Below are 18,917 nucleotides of genomic sequence, written 5' to 3' on the forward strand. Positions count from 1 at the left end.
CAAATGCTCAGGACTCTGAAATAAAATGATGGCAAATGTCCATGTTGAACACAACCTCCTGCAGTCTTCTCTAGACAACGTACAATACACAGTGTGCTGCTAATAAGGTGGAGATGGGTGTTAGGACAAGCAAAAGTTGTCATGGGTACATGTTCAGAATTGGCAATCCATCTCTAGGAGCCCAGAAGTATAGAAACTGAGTTGGACTTCTGTATGATACAAAGGGACAGGTGACCACCAAAAACAATACCACTGCTCAAATAATAAATCAGTTATAACATTAATAAGTAATGTGCAAGACTGAAAAGTTGTAAAACATAAAACTACAGCTCAGCATAGTAAATTGCCATTCCCTGCAAATGAATATGCAGATGTAGTATAATTCCTGTCAGAGTCCCAGAACAATGTTTGTAGTTACAGACTTTTTTATTTATATGTAAAGGCAAATGAACTAGGGTAAGTAAAACAATTTTGAAAAGGAATAAAAATTACCCTATTTTAGGGCATTATTTTCTACAATAATCAAGATTGTGTGATATTGGTCAAGAGATGGACACATAAACCAATTGAAAAGAATATAAATTGTACAGAGAAACATCTGCAAATATACCAAGTGATTTTTCACAAAACTGCAAAGTAATTCAACAGGAAAAAGATAGCCATTTCAAAAAATGGTGCTGAAGCAATCGGATACCCATAAGAAAAAGAAATCAACAGCCATCTAAACTTCACACTTTATACAAAAGTTAACTCTGGACTGGTAGAATTGCATAAAAATAGTAGAGTAATAGATCATGAACTTGGAATAAAATGACCCAACTTTTAAAGAAGAAAATGAGAAAGCTCTCTTTAGAATCTGAGGCATCAGTAACATGCAAGGGTGCATGCTTCAAAGTAAATTTCCTTAAAACTAAAAGCATAAACTATATAGTAAAAAGATAGACAAATTAGACTGCATCAAATTAAAATCAATTGTTAGGAAAAATTCCATTAATGACATAAAAAGAGATCTATAGACTCTAATAAAGTATTTGTAAACTATGTATGCAGCAAAGGGTTAATATCTGTAATATAATGTTAAAAGTTTCAAAGCCAAGCACTTCACTAATCGGGTGAGAAAATGGACAAAAGAATGAGGAAATGAATAACTGGGATTAGAATTACAAAGCACATAATCACATGACATGTCAATCAATACCATTGGTCATTAGGAAAATACACATTTCAAACATGCTAAGGTATCACTAAGAAACTATTAAAACAACCAAAGACACTCCAGTAGTAACAGCATGTTCTAACAGGAGTGTGGAGGAGCTGGGTTTGCTGTACACTGCTGGTAAGAGTACCAATACAGAAGATGTGGTCATCTGAATGTAATTAGCCCCAAAAGATGATATGGACTGGCACTATTAGGAGATGTAGCCTTGTTGTTGGAGTGTGTCACTGTAGAGGTAGGCTTTGAGGTCTCATATATGCTAAAACCACACCCACTGAGACAGTTCATTTTCTGAATTTTAGAAGTCATTAATTTCTTCTTTATTTCTTCCTTGACCTTGGTGACTCAGGTGAGCATTGTTTCATTTCCATGTGTTTGTGGGCTTTCTGAAGTTAGTGTTGCTGTTGAATTCTAATTTTAAGCCATGGTGATCCGATCAGATACATGGGGTTATTCCAATTTTTTGTATCTATTGAGGCTTGCTTTGTTACCTATTATGTGGTCAGTTTTTGAGACAGTTCCATGATGTGCTGAGAAGAAGGTATATTCGTTTATGTTTGGATGGAATATTCTATAGATGTCTATTAAGTCCATTTGAGTCATAACATCAGTTAGTTCCCTTATTTCTCTGTTAAGTTTCTGTCTGGAAGACCTTTCCAGTGGTGAGAATAGTTGAAGACTCCCACTATTATTGTGTAGGGTTTAGTGTGTGATTTAAGTTTTAGTAGTGTTTCGGGGGGGGGGGTTGTTTTGTTTTGTTTTTTTTTACGTATGGGGGTGTCCTTGTATTTGAGACATAGACATTCAGTATTGAGATTTCCTCTTGATAGTTTTTTTCTGTGACTAATATGAAATGTTTTCCTTTGTCTCTTTTGATTGATTTTAGATTGAAATCTCTTTTGTTAGATATTAGGATATAGTTAACCAGCTTGTTTCTTTTCCCAACCTTTACTCTGAGGCGATGTCTGTCTTTGAGTTTGAGGTGTGTTTCTTGTATGCAGCAGAAGGATGGATTCTGTTTCTGTATCCAATCTGTTATCCTGTGTCTTTTTACAGGTGAGTTGAGTCCATTAATATTAAGGGATATTAATGACCAGTGATTGCTAGCTCTTGTTATTTTAGTTTTTGTTCTTGGTGATGTTATTGTGTGTGTATGTTCCCTTCTTTGGGATTTGCTGCTGCGATATCCTCTATTATCTGTGTTTTTGTGGATAAGCCTAACTTCCTTGGGTTGGAGTTTTTCTTCTAGTACTTTGCGTAGGATTGGGTTTGTGGCTAGGGGTTGGTTAAATGTGGTTCTGTCACGGAATATCTTGTTTTTTCTATCTATGGTGATTGAAAGTTTTGCTGAGTGTAGTAGTCTTGGCTGGCATTTGTGGTCTCTTAATGTCTGCATAAGGCCTGACAAGGACCTTCTGGCTTTCATTATTTCCTTTGAGAAGTCAGGTATAATTCTCATAGGTCTTCCTTTATATGTTACTTGGCCTTTTTCCTTTGCAGTTCTTAATATTCATTTTTATTCTATATGTTTAGGGTTTTGATTATTATGTGGCAAGGGGACTTTTTCTTGAGTCTATTTGGTGTTCTATGAGTATATTGTATCTTCATATGCCTATCTTTCTTTCGGTTAGGAAAGTTTTCTTCTATGATTTTGTTGAACATATATTCTGTGCTTTTAAGTTGGACTTCTTCTTTTTCTATCCCTATTATTCTTATGTTTCGTCTTCTAATGGTGTCCCATATGTCCTGGAAATTTTGTGTTAAGCTTTTTTAGATTTAATGTTTTCTTTGACCCATGAGTCTATTTCTTCTATTGTATCTTCAGCGCTTTTGATTTTCTCTTCCATCTCTTGTATTCTGCTGTTTATACTTGTTTTGTAGTTCCTGATTGTTTTCCCATATTTTCTGTTTCCAGAATTTTCTTGGTTTGTGTTTTCCTTATTGTCTCTATTTCAATTTTCTAGTCTCAAATCATTTCTTTCCTCTGTTTGATTGCTTTTTCTTTGTTTTCTTTAAGGGATTCCTCTGAGGCCTTTGGCTTGGGCCTCTTCCCGAGGAAGCCTCTGGCTTAGGCCTGCTCCTTTGGCAGTCACTCCCTCATGCCTACACCTGCGGAGATCACTTGATTTCTTCCAATTTTTATTTGTTTTTTCCTCCATTTCTTTGAGGGAATTTTTCATTTCCTCCTTAAGGGCCTCAAACATTTTCCTAAAATTATTTTTAGATCATTTTCTTCTGCTTCTGCTTCATCTGTATTGCTGTTGTGGGGCCACTAGTTTTTGTTGGTATCGTGTTGCTCTTTGTGGTGTTGAGTGTGGTCTTACCTTGTCTACCCATCTTTTCCTCTGATTGGTGTAGTTGGGTCTGTGTCTCTGGTGATCACTCATCCAGGTGACAGTGGATCCAAGGCTCAGATGGTTGCTCCTCATGGTGCAGTTGGTGCCACGGATTCAGTCACCAGGAGGTCACTCGGTGTTCCCAAAGGTCACATTCCTCTGCCATCCTAGAGGTAGTTCAGGCCTCCCCCTATGGAGCTCACTTGTTTGGGCCTGATTCCTCTGAGGCCTTTGGCTTGAGCCTCTTCCCAAGGAAGTCTCTGGCTTAGGCCTGCTCCTTTGGCAGTCACTTTCTCATGCCTACACCTGTGGAGATCACTTGCTCAGGGTAAAACCAATAGTTTGTCATAGCCCAAAACTGGAAACAACTCAGACATATTTCAGTGGTTACCTGGTTAATCCATAGTATATTCACACTGTGATATCTTGCTGAAAAGTTCAAACAACTTACCATGGATGAATCTTCAGAAAATTAGCCACTCTTTAGTTTAACTTGAATTTAGGTAGGATCTTCTTTGTCCACTTATCATATTTGTATCAATCAAAAAGAAGTTTTCCAATCACATATAAATACGGAGTGATTTCCCACAAATTTCAGTGGCTTCAAATGAGTTTCCTTGGTCCTACTATGAACCCACTGCCAGGAATTCTGCTCTTCATTGTTCTGACTTCAAGACCCAGATTGACAAAGTGATCACTGTCTGGAAAATTGACAGTATGGTTACAGAAGGAAAGACAGTACTGAAAGGTCTTGCATTGGCATTAGATGTTTTGGCCTAGAAATGATGGCTGTCACAGCCACTCAAAAAATCAGTTACCAGGAAATACAACCGGCCAGCTTCACAAAACTAAATCTAAAATTACCTGTTAGATTATGAGCCAAAACCTCTCTACCATGCCCTGCTACAGTTTATACACAAGGATGGTGCCTTTGTTTGCTGTGCTTTTTTCATAATAAATTCAGGGAGGAATGTCTAAACGTTCTTAAAACACTTGGCCTGAAATGAAAAGAAACAGAATACAATTTCATTTCCTTCCTTCAAAAATGATGGAGATAAAAAGATTAGCTATCTGGGAGGTTTTTGTAGTCTGAATACACGAGAAACAATATTTCTAAGACTTCAAGAAGTGGCCGAAAAACTCTTGATTCCCACGTTGCTATTTCGATTATCTTGTTGACACTCTAAGTCTGTGAATAATGGTGGTAGTTGCAGCCCGTGCAGTTTAGTTGCGAGGAAAGTGTTTGCAGCAGCCTCTGCAGAGGCACAAGCAGTCAGAAGCACTTGGTGCTCCCTTTTTTTGCTCGTAGGTCTGTGCAAGAAAACAAATGCTTCAGAAACTTACGCCGACGAGTTTTTCTGTTATTACTTTAAAGATAACTTGGCTGCCAAATATTTGCTCCTTGATGAAAAGCAACACATCCTTGGAAGAAGGATTTACTCATTACCATAAGCTGCTTATTTCTCAGCCTACACATCCCATGCACACCTGATATAGCAGAGGCATTCCTCCGCACTTTTCCCAAATTGTGCGAAAATGACCATGCCACTCTCTTCCTATAATCACTACTGGTGAGTGTTATTTTTTTTAGAGAATAGTCTCCCTTTTTGCTCAGATCTTCAATGGCTTTCTAAGATAAGGGGAACAAAGTCGGAAATGGTCAACCAAACCTTCAAAGTCCCATGATATTTTCAAGCCTACAACACAACATTCACCTTTCAGCTTTCACTGAATGTAGCCAAACTTCCTACCTCGAACAGAGCTCAAGCCTTTGCCTGAGTCCTGTCCTTTCCTTGCACAGATTTTTCAAATACAATCTAAAAGGGTATTTCTTTTGTTTGGGGGGGGGCAAGAATCTTCCAAGATACCCCTTAAGGAGGGCCCCCGCATTCCCAGTTTCCAAAGATTCCTGGGACTACTCTGCTGAGAGCTAGTTCTGTGACACAGATGAGTCTGTAAAGACAGAGGCTGTGCTCCTCTTTGGATCCTCAATTCTCTGCACTTACTTCCCCTATACATCACCACCCTCCAAAGCAAGATACTTAATTGTATCTTGCTACTCCCAGCCCCTTATACACCACTCCCCAAAGAAAATATGTAAATAGTGATGTTGCTACTCATAACCACATATATACCACCCACCAAAAAAAAAAAAAAACTTAAATAGTGAAAGTCTTGCACCTTACTCCCAATCTCTTGGATACCACCCTGCAAAACAAAATATCTAAGTAGTGAAAACATTGCATTTTTTTTATTTATTTTATTTATTTATTTATTTATTTATTAAAGATTTCTGCCTCCTCCCCGCCACTGCCTCCCATATCCCTCCCTCTCCCTCAATCAAGTCTCCCTCCCTCATCAGCCCAAAGAGCAGTCCGGGTTCCCTGCCCTGTGGGAAGTCCAAGGACCACCCACCTTTATCCAGGTCTAGTAAGGTGAGCATCCAAACTGCCTAGGCTCCCACAAAGCCAGTACGTGCAGTAGGATCAAAAACCCGTTGCCATTGTTCTTGAGTTCTCAGTAGTCCTCATTGTCCACTATGGGTCTGAAAAAGCATGGGAAAACATTGCATCTTGCTACTCCCTTGCCCAAACAGTATCCCAACCTGGTCTTCTTTCATCCCCCCACTAAAAAAAATTTATATATATTATCGTTACATTTATCTGAAAGAACTGTCACTCCCAACTCTGTCATAACACTAGTTATCTGATCCAAAACAAGAAAGGGAGAGCCCCATCTGTCCTCTGCAACTTACCTGACTCACTTCATTTCTGCCACAAATTTCACGACCTAAAATTTAGATATAGGGAATTAGCATTTTGGGTAAATTAAGCCTTAAATTGTTTTCTTTGAATCCAAATACCTTTGAGACTTTAAATCACTAGCAGTCTATATTTAAGCAAAGACTAATGCAAAACACTCATAAAATTAGCCTATTTTTGGATAAGAGATATAAAATAAAGGACAAAGAAGAATGGGAGTGAAGAGGAAAGTTTTCAAAGAACTGGGGCAGACTGTCCGGCCACTGGCAGTGAGATCAGTATTTATCCCTACTGTTTTTTCTGGCTTTTTGGAACCCATTCTCTCTGGAGGGATACCTCACTCAGCCTAGATATATTGGGGCGGGCCTTGGTCCTGCCTCAAAGCAATGTGCTAGACTTTGTTGACTCTTCATGGGAAGCCTTATCCTCTTTGAGAAGTGGATTGGGGGTGGGATGGGTATTGGGAGGAAGGGAGAGGGAGCAGGAGGAGGGGATAGAGTGGGAAAAAATAAAGAAACAAAATCAAAATAAATAAATAAAAAGAGGAGGGTGTTGAGGAACTACCAAAATTAAATAAATATTCAACTTCCTTATGAATTATATATAGACCAATCTTCCTGGGATGGTACCCCTGAGTAAGACAAGGTACTAAAAGCAGTATATATATCCAAATTAATAATGTTCAGAAGTGAATTGAGACTCATGAGAGTTCAAATAGCCACAGTGTAATCAGCGTATAATTATAAAGGAGCTTTGAGATTAGGATAAAATCCATACCTGTGAAATAAATCTTCCCATCAGGGATTTAACTGATGTGTATAAATTATAAGAAAGAAAAGCAAGTCTTAGAAAGGAGATTACAGGACTGCTAGACCGGAGAGACACTCCTAACCCAAAAGATTCATCTTCCTTTAAATCCACTTTGTAGGGCTTTGGAAATTTCCTCCATGGACCATAGGCTCTAGACATCAATTCACAGACGTGAAGGGGATTGCTGTACCCTGGCCAATATCTTGGCATTTTTCCTACAAGGTCAGAAGTCTATGCACAATGAGGGCACAACCTGAACCACTGGAAAACCTCATGTTTTGAACATCTTTCCATTCATAAATGTTGTCTTCCTGCTGTATACAGATAATAAGGTAAAAGATCAAGGGAAAATAAGTCCCTGTGTTTACCAATGTGGTCACTGAACTGATGCTGCCATGAACGCACAGCAGGGTCTTGTCTATCCTAAGGAAAGCAACAAAATGCTCAGCCTGGTACTTCTCTTTCTAGAATATTTACTGCTTGTCACTACAGGAATTCAGTTGTAGGCTGTGAGAAAAAGATCCTAGCATTCACAGTTTGTCCTTGAGAGAGAGTGAAAAGGGATCAGAGTCCTGAGATTAACAGTTGGAAATTCTGACCTGGCATACAGTGGAAAGCAGTATACTTGCTTATGGGCGATTTTTAGAACTACTTTGAAGTGTGTATGGAAATGCTAACTGGTTCCTATCTCTCGAGAGCACCAAGGTTTTCACATCTTAGAAATGTGTAAATAACTCAGATCCATTCTTCTCCCAGAGAAAGTCTATGAGTGCCAATTCTGTGGGAGCCTGGCGATATTTAATGTCTGAAAAAAATTTATTTAATGACATTTATAAAATCTAAGTTGGGGGCACTGGAGAGTTGGCTCAACAACTAAGAAAACTGACTGCTATTGCACAGAATCCAGGATCCATTCACAGCACTCAACTGGCAGCTCAGAACTATCTGTAACTCCAGTCCTAGGGCATCCAATGCCTCCTGGCCTTTGTGGGCACTGCACACACATGGTATATAGACATGCATGCAGGCAAAACACCTACATATGTTTTTGGAAAGGAAAAAATAATTAACTCAGCTGGATGAGTTGGTGTACTAGGTGAAAGATTATCAAATACATACCTGCAGCCTGAGTCTGCAGGGATCACAGTCTAAGACAGACATATAAAGGACACAGAATAGGCAAATGTCAGAACAAAGCAACTGGTGTCACTGTGGATGCTTCCCTTCCTAACATCAACCTTCCTAAGCAGAGCCTGACCATAGTGGCCAAAGTGTGTCGAAGTCTAGGACAGTCCAGCAGCTTCTGGGATGCTGCAGATTAGGAAGAATTACAATTCTTGTGAAAGTCAGTCTCCTGACCCTTGAATTTCCTGAAATGTGGAAATGTGATGAGTCAAGTAGTTCTCTGACTCATCAAACAACTTTGCTGGTCATGAATCATCACTGTTTATAAAAAAAAAAAAAAAAAAAAAAAAAAAAAAAAAAAAAAAAAAAAAAAAAACTACATATTTGGGCAAGTATAACTGAGAAGTCTTTCCTGTAAGGACAAACCTACTTCCTTGCAGCCTGTTGTTTATAGTTGTATGGCTAACTTTGGTTGTCAACTTGACTACAGCTGGACCCAACTAAAACCCAAGCAGCTGGGCACACCTGTGAAGGGTTTTCTTGATTGGATAATTTGAGATGAGAAGATCCGCCCTAAATCTGGATCATTTAAGGTCAGAAGACCAAACCTAAATCCAGGCCACACCTTCTTATGGAAGGCCATATAAAAGGACCTGTAAGAAGGAAGCTCTTGCTTTTTGCCTGCTTTCCCTCACTCTCCCTCACTCTCTTGGTTGTAAGTTCATCTACTCTACCCCTGAGGTATTACTTGGTTGGTGTTAGAACGTACTTCTTGGAGAGTCCGATGTAGACTGAAGACATCAAGCCCCCTGTACTGAACAACTCCCAAATTCAAAACAAAATCAAAATGAAAGTGGTATCCCTTCCTTCCCCCTAGTCACCATTAACTGCCAGCATCCCTCAGGGGGGTGCCATGGCCTTATGAGCCCTTTTCTTTTCCATGTTGAAAAGATTCATGGGCTCAATCTTGTGCAGGTAGCCACAGGTGCAATAACTCGTGCATCAGCCTTAAAAAACCACTTTGCAACAGTCTTCTCCAACCTTTGTCCTACAATTTTTCCACCCCTTCTTCTTCAGTGTTTCCTCAGCCTCAGTGGGTAGACAATGTGATAGAGACGTCCCCTTTAGGGCTGAGCAGACAACAGTCACTCGTTATCTACACTGTGACCAACTGTGAGTTTCTATATGAACCATGATCCACTGGAAAATAAGCTTCTCCAATGCAAGCTGGCAGCTGCATCAATCCATGAGTGTAAAGATGAATATTTAGAAGGAAGTCTGAAACCATGTTTATTCAGAAAAATAATAATAATACGTTCTCCCACAGAGTCTGTGATCACCCACCACTTAGCTACAGGTTCTTGACCAGACTTACAGTACAAGGTATATGTGGGTTTTTTTTCCCAATGGGCAGGACTTAAACCAATCGTATTTGGTTAACCCCATAACAATCGTGTCACTATTGCACCAATGGACTTGCCATGCTGGTTGCTATTGTAGTTCACGGGGTTCACAGCCGAATAAAATTGTTGGCGATGTGTCTTTCATGCAGGATACTTGTATTCAAACTCTGTTTTTATTATCTTTATTATCTTTTTGTCTGCAGTAGGTTTTCATTTCAAGCATCCTTAGCGTGATCCCTCCCCCCACTTTACCCTTCTTCACTACCCTCCCATCACCTCCTCTCCTCGCCCCCTATTCTTCTCATTTCTACCTTCATACCAACTGTGTTCTGCCACACACTCCCTTAAGATCTTCCTTCCTTCTATCCTCTGCAAGGCCTCTTCCTAGCTTCCAGGCTTCTACAGATCCCGAAATAAAACCCACAAATCTACATATTTGAAAATAGAGTCCATGTATAAGAGATAATGATGTGACATTTATCTTTGTATATATGGGTTATGTCACTCAGTGTAATTTTCTCCAGTTATATCCAAGTACCTGCAAATTTCACTTTTACTTATAGTGGAATAAAATTCCATTGTATATATGGACACCATTCTCGTTGTCCTGGTACCAGTTGGTGGAAATCTAGAATGTCTCCATTTCCTAACTCTTGCGATCAGCAATGAACATGGATATGCAAGAATCTCCATAGTAGAATATAAGTCCTTTGGGTGTATGCCCAGCAACGGTATATCTGGATCATATGGTATTTGTAGCTTTTATTCGAGTCAGGGTTTCCTTTGTGTAGCCCTGGCCATCCTGGAACTTACTCTCTAGACCAGGCTGACCTCAAACTCACAGAGATTCACCAGCCTCCGCCTCCCAAGTGCCGGGGTTAAAGGCATGCACCACCACTGCCTGACTATTTCTATCTTCTTAAGAGATACCATACTGGCTTCATTGTAGTTATGCCTGTTTTCACTTCAGCAAGGTTGAATAAGGTCCCTCTTTTTCCCATATCTTTGCCAGCATTTGCTACCATTTGTTTTCACTTTTAATATATATATATATATATATATATATCACTTCATTTGCTCAAAATTCTTTTAAAAGTCTCCATATCAAAAAGGCCATAGTAAACTAGTTTGCAGCTTAGCAAGTTAACTATGCAAGCTTTTATCCCCCATAAAAGGATATATGATGTGTCAAACAATTGTCAAGTGTATCCTTCCTAGTTAGTGGTAAAATGGAAGAAAGAAATATAGGCCAGTCATTAGAATCATCTGGTTTGAATCACAGCCACACTGATGAACAGCAGTTATCCCAAGGTACCTCAGTTTCCTACACAGGAATGAAGAATGCACTTTCACCCTCACAATGTCCTTCCACGAAGTGTTTGACACAGGACCTGTCAAGATAACTGAGGAGTGGCACATTCTCCCATGAGCACAGATCACACCAGCTTATACCTCACCCCCCACTTAACAGAGACAAACTAACACTTGCTTGTCTTCATACTCCCCACCTTCCCAATGTCTAGGCTGAATAGACACCCACATTTTTCTTGAATACTAATGTGAGTATCTGACTTTAGACTTGATTGTCTATGATTTAGTAATAGTCATATTTCTTCTCTGGCCTCTCACTTTCACAGGGGAAGTTTGAAAATTCCAAGTCATGAGTGTCTAAGATTACCTATTATTATTACAGATGAGGGAAAACCTATTGCTCTCCTCGTGTCCCAGACAGACACACTGAACAGATGCACCAGGTCTAATCTATTTTAAAATAGGCTGGCACTGACATTTCTTATATATTGAAAGTTGACCCAATTTGAAGCTCCATTTCTCTCCTAAAGTAATGGTGTTCCAAGACACAGCTCTAACGGGAGGGGTCAGACAGGGCTGACGGGGAAAGGCAGCATCTAATATATCCAATTTCTGGCCTATGCTTCAGCAAGCTAAAGGGAAATTTTGTTGGTCTCCAGCGTACACCCTGAGCAGTAAAATTAAGATGGTCCACTCCCACACTGCTTCAGACAGACTGAAGTAATTGTTAACTGTTATGGCTTTAGCAACTTGAGTGGGAGACAGTGGGAATTTTGAGAGAGGTTTGTTTACTGCAACGCATCCCAAATATCTCATTAGTCTGCTTTTCATTTTGTAAACTTTCCGTTCATTAAAAGTGCCATGCTCTGCATTTCCGGACAAAGCAACGCTGGCTCTGGGAAGGCACAGCAGCAAAGACGAAGGAAGAGTTAGGTCTTAACCTGACTTCCAGGCATCACAGGCCATTCCCCATCATCTCTTGAACCTCACTTTCTTCGTCTGAAAGAAGACAGTTGCCTCTGAATTCTGAGGTCAGCTGTAGGACTTGGGTACCTTGTTTTGTTTCTTCAAGGCTCATATGATCGTCTCCAAAATGAAGTCCATAACAGCATCGATTTTCCGCAGTTTGCGATGAGTATTTAATGAGTGGCACATGCAAACTGATTAGATGTTATTCAATTAAGTGCTCCATAAGCATCTGTGGTCGCCATCACCATCATGCATTTAACGACACATGGAAAGGGTGCCTTGCATAGTATTGTGAGAAATGATCAATAACATGGGGGGGGGGAAAACATCTCTGCTCCACACACAAACTTTCCATTGGGATCTAACAACATCATAGGGTGCAATGATGTATTCTATTATACAAACATGGACTCGGAATTTTAAGTGAGGGATCATGTAAACCAAGCCTTTCCAAAGGCAGTCAGACAGGTAGAGAGAGCGTGAGGAGATGACAAAGTTAATATATAAAAATACCAAACCCCCCGACAACCGATCCCTGAATTTTTGTCCCCATATTTTTCTGCTTTTTAAAATCACCTTCCTACAAGTAGGTTGCACGCTATCAGCTGGTTCTGCTCTTCTTTTCAGTGTCTGTGGACTCAGGGCAGTGGAGGAGGTGACAGACTAAATGGATAATATGTCACCCCCAACAAATTTTCCTAGGAGTCCCAGTTCAGACTGGGAAACTTTCATCTCCCTCTAAAAACAGATGTGTTGCCCAGTTATTCAAATCCAGCAAATTCTGACTCTCTTGGCCAATTTTATTTAATTTTTTTTACTTGAAAATAGATTCTTCTCTCATACAATACATCCCTACCACAATTTTACCTCCCTCCAATCCACTCAGCCACCCCCAACTCTCCTTGCCCCAAGACCTACTCTCCCTCCATTTCCCCTTCAGAAAAGAACAGGCCTCCAAGAGATGCCAATCAAACAGAACAAAACAAGACACAATAAGACCAGGCAAAAGCCCGCATAATGAGGCCAGAGAAGGCAATGCAACAGGAGGAAAAAAGTCCCAAGAGCAGGCAAAACAGTCAGAGCCACACCCACTCCCACACTTAGGAGTGCCCCCAAACCACCAAGCTACAGCTACAACATACACACAGAGGACCTGGTGCAGACCCTTGCAGTATCCATGCTCACTGCTTTAGTCTTTATGAGCCCATGTGAACCATGCCTCATTGATTCAGTGGGCCATGTTCTCCTGGTGTTTTCCATCCTCTCTGGCTCCTACAGTCTTTCCTCCCTGTCTTCCATGGGCTTCCCCAATCTCTGTGGGGAGAGACCTATGAAGACCTCCAATTTAAACTCTGTCTCCACATAATATCTAGCTCTGGATATGGTATCTCCATGCCTTCTCCTGCCAGAGGAAGCCTCTATGACGACAAGGCAACAAACTATGAGGATAGCAGAATATCGTTAGGAGTCATTTCATTATTGTCCATGGGTTGTATTTGTTTTGTTTTGTTTTTTGGGTTTTTTTTTACCAGTTGTGTTTAGTCTCTGGGCTAGAGGATCTCAACCTGGGGGGGGGGTCACATATCAGATACTTACATTAAAATCAATAACAGTAGCAAAATTACAGTTATGAAGTAACAGCTAGAAAATCTTATGGTTGGGGGTCACCACAACATGTGAAACTGTATTAAAAGGCCTCAGCATTAGGAAGGTTGAGAACCACTGCTCTGGTCTACCCCAGTCTCCAGTTCTTGGCCATCCAGGCAGTATCTGACACGGGTTCACTCTTAGGTGTGAGGCTCCCAGTTAAATCGGATTGAGAGAGTGATTGGTCACTCTCACAAGTTCTGTGCCACCAATGCCCCAGCACATCTTGTAGGCAGGACAAATTGTTGGCCAAGGGTTTAGTTACTGGGGTAGTGTCCAGGTTTCTCTTTCTGAAGCCTAAAAGATACCTTCTTGTGCCAAAGAGACTAGAACATAGTGGTGACGGCCCCCTACAGACACCAGCTTGACCTTTCTACATTCAACGAGACAAGAGAATGTTGTCCTTAGTAACAGGACCCCATTGTTAAAGAGAGCAACCCTCTGCTCTGCTCTACATTGGTTAGGGATCTCCACAGGACTCCCTTGGTCAACCAAATACCACCCAGTCCCACCACTGTAAGCCTTGCCTGGATACAAAACATAGTCAGTTCCGACTCCGTATCCTCCATTACTCACTAGGCCACCCTCATAGATTCCAGAGAGTTTCCACTACACTAGGTTTCCACACTATGTTCCCAGTGCTCCCAAATTCCAGCTGTCTCTACCCCCACTCCCACCATCCATTCCCCCACACACACGCTAGATTCCTCCCATGTCCATCTCCACCCACCCCCACTCCACCTACAAAGTTTATTCTATTTCCCCCTCCCAAGGAGGTCCATGTATCCCCCTACACTGCTCCTCCTTACCTAACCTTTTGTGTCTATAGACTGTAGTTTATCATTTACTCAACAGCTAATATCTACTTATGCATACCATATTTGCCTTTCTGGTTCTTGGTTACCTCACTTAGGGTGATTTCTCTTAGTTCTATCCATTTGCCTGCAAATTTTATGATGTAACTGTTTTTAACAGCTAAGTAATACTCCATTGTGTAAATGTACCACATTTTCTTTACCCATTCTTCTGTTAAGGTACATCTAGGTTGTTTCCAGTTTCTGGCTATTATGAAGAAAGCCACAATGAACGCAATGTTGAGCAAGTGTCTTGTGGTAAGATGGAGTGTCATTTGGGTACATGCCCAAGACTGGTATAGCTGGGTTTTGAGGTAGATCTACTCCCAGTTTCCTGAGGAACCACCATATTGACATTAACTCTTTGAAAATCAGGTAGAATTCTGTACTAAAACTGTCTAGCCTTAGGCTCTTTGTATTTTGGAGACTTTTAATGGCTGCTTCTATTTCACTGGGGGTTATAGGTCTATTTAAATTGCTTATCTAATCTAGATTTAACTTGGTGATACCTATCAAGAAGATTATCGAGAAGCCAAGGTCAAAGGCAAGGGGTTCTGATCCTACTTCATGTTCCGGCTTGGTGGGAGCCTAGCCAGTTTGGATGTTCACCTTCCTAGACGTGGACGGAGGGGGGAGGACCTTGGACTTTCCACAGGGCAGGGAACCATGAATGTTCTTTGAATTAGAGAGGGAGGGGGAGAGGAGTGGGGGGAGGGGAGAAGGATGGGGGGGAGGGGGAGGGGAATGGGAGGCTGGGAGGACGCGGAAACTTTTTTTTCTTATTCTCAATAAAAAAAATTTAAAAAAAAAAAAAAAATTAACAAATTTCTTTTAGATTTTCCAATTTGGTAGAGCACTGATTTTTAAAGGAGCTCCTTATGATTCTCTGGATTTCCTTGATGTCTATTGTTGTGTATCCCTTTTCCTTTCAGTTTTATAATTTGGATATTCTCTGTGTCTATTAGTTAGTTTGAATAAGGGTTTGTCTATCTTGTTAATTTTCTTAAAGACCAACTCATTTTTTTCATTGATCCATTGTTTTGCTCTCTTTTTTTTCCTATTTTATTGATTTCAGCCCTGAGTTTATTTCTTGCCATCTACTCCTCTTGGGTGTGCTTTCTTCTTTTTGTTCTAGAGCTTCCGGGTGCGCTGTTGAGTTGCTAGTATGAAATCTCTCCATTTTTTTACGTAGGCGTTTAGTGCTATGAACTTTGCTCTTAGCACCACTCATTGTGTCCCATACTGGGTATGCTGTGCATTCATTTTCATTAAATTCTAGAAAGTTTTTCATTTCTTTCTTTATTACTGTCTTGCTCCAGTTTTCATTCAGTAGAGAGTTGTTCAGTTTCCCTGAGTTTGTAAATTTTCTGTTGTTGGTACCCAATTTTCATCCATTCTGGTCTGACAGAATGTAAGGGGCTGTGTCAATTTTCTTGTATCTATTGAGACTTGCTTTGTGTCAGTTTTGTAGAAAGTTCTATAAGCTGCTGAAACGATGGTATATTTGTTGCACGAGTTCTAATTTGTCTTAATAATAAAAACCCAGAGTCAGATACTAGGGGGTGGAAGCTGAAGAATCAGAGAAGCAGAGCAGCCAGCCATTCGTCCTTACCTCTATGAAATCCTCAGACCAAATGGGGTATCCTGTCTCTACAAATCCTCAGACTGAATGCCCAAACTGAATGTGGTGAGCTTTTGTCTCCTCCCGTCTCGTATTCCTCTTTCTACCCAGTCAGATCCCTTCCTGTCTCCACCTCCATAGTGTTGGGATTAAAGGCGTGTGACTCCCAAATACTGAAATTAAAGGTGTGCGCCACCACTGCCTGGCTCTACGGCTAACTAGTGACTTAGCTCCACACTCTGATCTTGAGGCAAGCTTCCACATATAGTCTTTTGTTCTATAAATATCTGTTGGGTTTATTTGGTTTGTAACGTCAGTTAGCTTCACTTTTTCTCTCTAATAAAAACAGAAATCAAGATTGCAAAAAAAGAGAGAGAATGGAAAAACAGAAGAGGAGAATATATCAGTCCTAAATTGAGCACAAAGTATTAAATGTTTTTGTTTGTTCTCAATGGGCCCCTCTAGCAGACCCTTAGAGAAATGAAGTTAAAGTCAGTTTGCATGGGGCCAAGGAGAAGACAAGGGGTCCGCAGCATTTAACGTTTTCTCCAGCTTTGTTCATGCTTTATCTACTCTCATGGGCTCAGAGCTTGGTACTAAAAAAAAGAAACACCTGTATAATCAAAAAATAATGAAAAATATGAGGAAAACCTGCTTCAGCCTTGACTACTTCAAGAACTCAAGGAAGGAAAGAAACAAGAGTTGGAGACCGGACATGACAATCAGGGAGGCCGCTCACTGAAGGAAAAGGCTGTGTTCCTTCTGAGGGCAGCTAGCCTGACAACATGGGGCTAGAAGCAGGAGAATAAAAAAGCATCCATCCTAAACTCAAGGGTTTCGGTAGACACTTAAGTCAGCCCCTGGGGGTAGTCTACAGAGGTGAATAGGAATAGCAAGGTGTGTAATCGCTGGAGAAATCAAAAGCTAAAGTGGTGTGATATTTCCATTGATGTGACTCTCTCAAACTGCAGGCTCTTGTGACCCGAGAAAGAGTGGCTGCGTTAGAAACACTCCCCGCGAAAGAAAAAAAGAAATACAAAGGAAGAACGTGACTGCTCCTATGTATAGTGGAGGAGAGAGGTTTTTGTAGATCTGAGGGAGAGCATAGTCAAAGACAGAAATATCTGGGAGAGTCCGAGTGAACATGACCCGGAGCAGCCATGTGAGGAGATGGGGGAGGAGAGAAAGAAAAACCAGGAGAGTAAAGGGTAGATTAAAAAGACCATAGTATCTGGATTGCATAGGAAAGGGCAGCGGAGGGAAGGGCAGTCCAGGCCCTGGGTTGGAGAAGTATAGGGGAGGAGATGTATAGTATGCAGCCATAGAACAGGTAGAGACTGAGGGATGCTGGGAGAACCTGGCAACCAGGTCTGCTTTGATATGCTAATAGGCACCTCAGTTAGCCTTTGTCCTGGGCTTGAGACCTAACACCACCTCTCTTCTTCTGTAACTTAAAGTTCATACAGCAGCGTGACAATGAGGATCTCCAGCTCGCTGTTTGTCCAAACTAACTCTACTCTTTTGTAGTTGCTCGCAGGAGGGTGGAAATTTTTGATTCTGGTACTTAGAGTTTAGTCATTCAAATCCTTGTACTGCAGAGATCCACGGCTTTGGTTTCTTTTCACACCAGTATCAAGGTTGACACTGAATCACCTGTTTTCTCATTTGGTTTCTCTCGCGGTTGATCACAAACACTTGAGAAGGACTGGGTCAGGGTCCGAGGTAGCTTGTGCCCTTGACAGAAGCGCTGTGTAAAACAGCGTTAAAATACGCGTAACTAAGGAGAGCTGGTTCAGAGAATAAAAATACTCATTGTCATAGAGCCTATCAGCCTATTTAGGCCTCAGTTTCTTCATAAATTATAAATAATCTTGCAGATGATCTCTTTATATCTACCCCTCCCCTGCATTCTCATGGAGGTTGGAACAGCTTGTTTGAAAGCTTGTTTCCTATAAGGATATAAATAAAGGGTTGTCTGGTTCACTGGAAAAGCAGAAACAAGTTTGGAAGTGAAGTTAAGATAGCTTCCTGCTTCCCTAGCTGTTGGTATTCAAGTTAAATCATTTATCCAGTATGCCATTCTCGTTCCTTATTCTTCTGTGGTCACGTGAAATATGGGGGCGGGGGGAATACACCAAATACCATCCCTGGTGGTCACAACTCATATTGGAAATCTTTGATGGATGCTACATACTAGAACCCAAAATCAAGGTTTCTTTTAGAAAACAAAGAGACCATGTACCAATACTAAACTGCTTTTGTTCTTCTCTTCAGTGCACACTGAAAACCAAGGTGCCACCAGCTTAGTGAGATACGGCTACATGCACGCTTGCACGCATGCGCGCACACACAATGAAAGAGAGACATCTTTCCCACTAGTGGCTTTTAGTGAGCATAGTAAGGAAGAAATTAGAGTCTGGGGATGGTGATAGCAGAAGTGGATCATTCTATTAGTCCTGCTTCCATGGAAGATTCGTGCTAACAGAAATCCCACCTCCAAAATGTGTTTCCATATAGTCTAGTGTGGTGGTTCTCGACCCGTGGGCCTCAAACCCCACAGGAGTGGCATATCAGATATTTACATTGCAATTCATAGTAGTAGCAAAATTATAGTTATGAAGTAGCAACGAAATAATTTTATTGATGGGGGTCCCCCCGTATGAGGTCGCAGCATTAGGAAGGTTGAGAGCCACTGACCTCAAGGAAGTGATGCTGCAGTGATGTGGATGCTTTTTTGAGTATCTTGCCTTAATACCGTATGCAGCTGAGAACCCATAAGCCTATGAATCTTAGCAAAGCAATTGTTTCCTGCATTTGGGGTTGGCATTCTTTCTTTAGTTGTGGACGAATAACCTTTTCAATC

Source organism: Alexandromys fortis, unplaced genomic scaffold (assembly GCF_014885135.2).
Source record: "Alexandromys fortis isolate MF-2015 unplaced genomic scaffold, M_Fortis_MF-2015_v1.1 scaffold_60, whole genome shotgun sequence".
Lineage (NCBI taxonomy): Eukaryota > Metazoa > Chordata > Mammalia > Rodentia > Cricetidae > Alexandromys > Alexandromys fortis.